Source organism: Miniopterus natalensis, chromosome 2 (genome assembly GCF_054644295.1).
Source record: "Miniopterus natalensis isolate mMinNat1 chromosome 2, mMinNat1.hap1, whole genome shotgun sequence".
In the NCBI taxonomy this organism is placed as follows: Eukaryota; Metazoa; Chordata; class Mammalia; order Chiroptera; family Miniopteridae; genus Miniopterus; species Miniopterus natalensis.
In genome coordinates, this window is record NC_142082.1 from 132,549,282 (window position 1) to 132,555,281 (window position 6,000).

Here is a 6,000-nt window from a genome sequence, read left to right on the forward strand (position 1 = left end):
GGTATTAGAACAATGTGTCACAAATAGTAATTACTAAATATGTATTAACTAAATATATTTTTGTGCTAATCTGTTTTTTAATTGGTTCATAGTCCAGTTCCACATCATCAATTTTATTATAAGCTACCTGAGATCAGAACCATTGCTCAGGTAACAGTTACAGTACCCATCGCAGCCATGGGTATACAGTAAATGTCCAAAATTTGTTGAGTGAGTGAAGTCAAACAAAGTTACATGTAAATTATTCCGAATGAGGGGAGAAAAAGAGAAACACACACGTACTGAGTGCCACATGCTTGTATCACATATGTTATATGAATTCACCTTCACACACCCTGTGTGAGGAAGCTTTTTCTTCTGCATACATGAGGTTTTTGTGACAATGAAATAATGTTGCGTGTAAAGTGCTCATCATAGTGCTTGACACATGAGTTGCTCAATGAATACAGCACTTAGCAGCAGAAAGGAAGAAGCCAAAAATTTCACCTTGTTTTACAGGTAAAGTAACAAACAGATTCATAGACCTCGAACCGACAGCCTGAAGTCAAACAGGAATTGAAACGATGGCTGGGTTTTAGTATCTCTATTATACCAAAAGCTGCTAAACATTTCTTTGAAAAAGGGCTTTGAGCTTGTGGTGATGGAGTAGGGCTCTTGAGATATCTCTCCCAGATAAATTGGTTTAATTTTCTACTGCTGTCAGATGATCTACAGACATGGAGCGGATATTGGACGAATGGTAGAGTCAGGGGAAAAGAGCAAGAATTAGTGGCCAGAATCTAGTTCTAACCTTGGCTTTGCCATTATATAACTACTTGCAATTGAACCTCCCTGAGCTTCAGTTTCCATCTGTTAAAGAAGGGTGAATTCGAAGAGAAAGGATCTCTCTAAGCTTCTTTTAACATGTGACATTCAAAACCTAGCATAGGGAGCCCTGGCTGGATGGCTCAGTTGGTTGGAGTATCATCCATACACCAAAAGGTTGTGGGTTAGATTCCTGGTCAGGGGCAGCCGATTGATGTTTCTCTCTCTCTTCCCCTTCCCCTCTCTCTAAAATCAATAATATATCCTCGGGTGAAGATTAAAAAACAAACAAACAAACAAACAAACAAACAAACAAAAAACTTAGCGTAGGGAATCTTAAGACATGGCACTCAATTATCAAAGAAAAAATTTTTGTTTTCTATCCAGTCAGGGTAGACTTCTATTTTCATGAAAAAGCTGGAAAAAAAATCCTTTGAACTACATGTTTGAATGAAATATTTTTTGTCAGTGTGCAGTGCTGATTCTGCCGTGCTAGCCGTAGTTGCATGGGTACAGAAACACTGAATCATTCCTAATTAGTTGTGAGGAGAACATTTAGGGACAGCCTACTTTCTTTGCTTCCAGAAATGCAGAGTAAACATCATCTTCCAAATCTGTTTCTGGCGTTTTCTCATCTAACTATACTTAGCGTTTAGTAATGTCATATAAGGTCTCAAGAAATACATGTTTTCCCAAGAAAAGTGAGGTGAATTCTGTGTAATGCCATATGTCTGAAGGATTGAAAATAGAGCTTATCAAAAGGATATTTTCATATAGATAGATAGATATTTGATATTGGGTATATTTTTTAGATATTCCGGGTGGGGGAATAATGCTAAGTAGAATAAAATAGCCCCAAATGATGACTCATGATCCTGTATCAGAGTCACCAAATAAAGGGCTGTAACAAAGGAAAACAACTTGCTTTTAACTCAAAGGCAGATTGGACCTGTGGTTTTCATTTTTATGGGATCCTTAGAATACCATTTACTAATTGTATTTGTGGGCGTAGATTATAATAAGAATTGTTAAACTCGGAATAAAACAAAGAATGAAATTACTCTGAACTAAATGTGAGATGTAGAAAACCTCCCATTGAGAAAAATATCTCTGTGTGCCCCCATTCACTCCTGTGAAGACTGAGAAATAAGCCCTGGTAAGGCATTTGGCAACAGAAATGACTAAGACAGAAGTAAGAAAATACAGGAGTAGAATAAGCCTATGATATTGCAATGTAATTGGTCTGATCCAAAGGAACAAGCCTGTAGTTTGATGATATGACTCCAGAAAGCAGCATCATTAAATGTTATTCAAGGTTGTTTCTTTTAAACCAAGGACTCCCAGGAAACTTGGATCAAATGAATGAGAATAAATAATGATAGAAAAGGAAAGTCACATCGTACAGAAACATCAGTAGTAATGAGGTTACTGCAGTCAGGCCCCCTTGGAGACACTTATGCTCCAGGGGTTTCAAGGTTAAAGAAAGTTTAGCTTGTAAAGCCCTGGCTGACAGCAGCCGGTGACCACTGGACAGGGGCAGGCGGGTGTTTACAGTGCAGCCACCTCTGGGGACCACAACCGGCTTCAGCTGGATCAACTTCACGGATATATTTTATCCCTTCAAGGAAGATTAGCCAAAGGGATAGCGGCAAAAAGGCCCGAAGCTTTCATTTATAAATCTACCCCAAATCTTCCGCCCACCCCCATACGGGCACTAACATGACGCTCCCATGTTCCAGTTTGTCCTGGGAAAATGCCGTCAACAAACAGGCTCCAGTGGGTTTCTAGTCCTTGGGGGAAAGGAGAGGAGCGAGGGGAAAGGGAAAACATTTTCTTAGGAGGAAAAGTACAGAAGCAATGCCATTCTGATGACTTCCTATAGGGTTAAACAAACTTCTGTACTTGTAGGTGAAATGTTTGTGCTGAAGGAATAACATGTTCTTTTGGAGATAAGTTTTACATTTTATTGGTCAACGTTTTGTCTAATTTAGTGTTTATTTACTCTAGGCCATGAAATATACTGGACATTTTGGAAACAGGATATATGCACAATTCCTGCACCCAGGAATAGTGTAGCTGAGCATGTTAAACAGCCGGAAAACAAAGCAGGATGCTAACTGGCGAGGCACAGAAGGAAACACTTCCGTGAAGTGAGGGCATTCGATTTGGATGAGCTGACAGGGGAGGTTTCAGGGAAGAGAGGTTATTTGTTAGGCTTCAAGTGTCATTTCAAGACTCTGCTAAGAAACACACCGTAACTGGAAAATCAATGACATCTTCTCATGTTTGTTATTTCCTGAGTCCAGTTCTTTGCTCATGATATTCCTTCCCAGCTGGAGTATAGCTCCTGCCAATGCAGTCACTTCTTTCAAAATCTGGCTCAGAGCGCTCCTTTGCAGGAAACCCATCCTGCTCCTTGCTTTGCACTTTACCCTTTTCAGTAGTTCCATCTGACTGTGCCATGTGTCATCTTAGCTGTTCTTATGTCATTGGCTTGGGTGAGCTGGTTCTGCTGAACTTAACTCACTAATGAGCAAGAACTGTAGCATCCTGCTCATTTGATGTTACCCGTGGCTATTATTTTCTTCTTACTCTTTTGGCACCCAGTGCAAGTTTTTCCAGGTAGAAGGTTGCTTGTTTCATGTTCTAAACGTTTCATAGCTGCCCTCTCTTTGCCTCCCCTGCCTTTTAAAGGAGGACTTACTTTCTGGTTTTTTTCCTTGCCCTGTTCCCTTCTGCCACTTGGATCTAAACTCTCACTTTCCTTCATCTCTGCTGTCCCTAACTTGCTCAATATTAAAAATTTTTTTTTTAAAGTATAATTTGCATATAATAAATTGCAAATTTTGGTAAGTTCGACATATTCATACAGTAGCGTAACTATCCTCACAATCATGATCTAGAACATTCTATCACCCTGAAAATTCTCTCAAGTCCCTTTGATGGGAAACCATCCCCTCTTCCCCAAGCAACTTTTGATATGATGCTGTCCCCATAGTTTTGTCTTTTCTAAAATTCTATGCAAATGGGATTGTATAGCATGTGGTCATTCTGATGTTAAAACTCATGTTCTTTACCCACACCTATCGCCTCTGTTTAAAAGACAGAAAATGGTGAAGTAGTTGAAATAAGTTGGAATTGGACACATTGCCCAGGACTGCCTTCTGGCCCCATTCAGAACCAACAGCCTTATTAATAATCAATCAGTAAATTTAAAAAAAACTTGGGCAACTACTATTAATAATTATAAGCACTAAGAGAGATCTTGGGGATTTATACAAATGAGTAAAATGTTTCCTGTCTTCCAGAGCTTGCTGCTAATGAAAGAGATAAGACAAGAGCAGAGAAAAAACTCTATTGCATCAGAAAGTAGGAGAGGGGGGGTACAGACAAAGCGCTCTAGGAGTTCAGTGGAGGAAGAGAGCATATTTAATGAGAGGATTGAAATAATCTTTTAAAAAAGATTTATCTGATCTTGATCTTGAAAAATGACTAAGGTTTCAAGTATAGGCGATGCTGAGGTGATATTTCAGAGAGAGACAGTCACCTGGGTGCGGAACACAGAATAATGGTCTCCCAAGGATGTCCATGTCCCAGGGCCTGAAACCTGTGAATATGTTACCTTATATGGCAAAATGTTCTTTGCAGCTGTGATTAGTTAAGGATCTTGGGATAGGGAGGTTATCCTGGGTGGGCCCAATGTGATCACAAAGGTCCTTAGAAAAGGGATGCAGAAGGGTCAGCGTTATAGGGGATGTGATGACAGAGGCATAGGTGAGAGAGAGGTTGAGATTCTTGGAGCTGCTACATAACTAGCCTTGAGGATGAAGGAAGGGGCCATGAGCCAGGTTGCTGGGCCTCCAGAAGCTGAAGAAGACAAGAGAACAGATTCTCCCCTTGAGCCTTTAGAAGGAAGGCACCTCTGCTAACACCTTGATTTAGTCTGTAAGAGCCATTTCTGATTTCTCACCCCCAGGACTGTAAGATAATAACTTTATGTTTTCAGGCTCCTAAGTGATAATTGGTTACAACAGCAATTGGAAACTAACACAGTGAGAAAATGCAGCTTTTTAAGGAAATGGTGAGTTTGGTTATAGTCTAAGGTAATTGTAGGGAAGCAGTGGGAAACTGCGCTGAATCTGTGGGTTGGGAAGAATATGGCACTTTGGCATATTGTAAACACTCATAACGATTTGCTAAGTGCATTTGTTACATGTTCTTATGGCTTGAACTGTGTCCCCTTCAATTTCATATGTTCAAGTCCCAACCCCCTAGGACCTCAGAATGTGACCTTACTTGGAAATAGGATCGATGTGGATGTAATTAGTTAAGATGAGGTTATATTAAGGGTGGGTCGCTAATCCAAGTGGACTGATATTTTTATAAAAAGGGGAAATTTGGACACAGACCCACCCACAGAGAGAACACCAAGTGAAGGTGAAGGCAGAGATGGGGTAACGCTTCTACAAGCTATGGAACGCTGAAGATTGCCCGCAAGCCACCAGGGCTAGACGAAAGGCAGGAGACAGATTTTTCCTCACCCCCCCCAAAAGGACCAAGCCTGCAGACACCTTGGTCTCAGCCTCCCAGTCCCCAGAACTAGGAGACGGTAGTTCTGTTGTTTAAGCTACTCTGTGGTACTTTGTTATGGCAGCACTAGGAAATAATACACATATATTCAGGAAAATACAAGGAGACTTGGGAGGGGTTAAAACTGTGACTGGGAAGATTAATTGGATAGCGTGTGCGGCGGTCTGGAGAGTGAGAAGTCATGAGGACTAAGATGGGAGTGCAAAGCTGGGAGAACTGAGTTAGCAGGACCATGCTTTTTGGTGATTAAAATTTCCAAACCTAAAGTCACAGCACGTGATGCTTAAGGGGACAACAGGACAGAATATTTGAAATCATGGCTGACCTAGCAAACCCAATCTGTGTCAGCAGTTCCCAAGTGTATTACAGGGAACACTAATCCCACAAAATGCTCTGAAAGGAAAACACATTTTCAGCCAATAAATGAGGAAAACTGTTTTAAGAATTAACGCTTATAAGAAGTCTTACCAAAACAACAACAACAAACAATTCAACCTTGTATAATTCAGCACCTCTCAATTTATGAGAACATGCAACCCTCCCCCTTTTTTAAATAGAACTCCTATTTATTTATATCCCTGGAACATTCCTGCACCATGTTGCTCT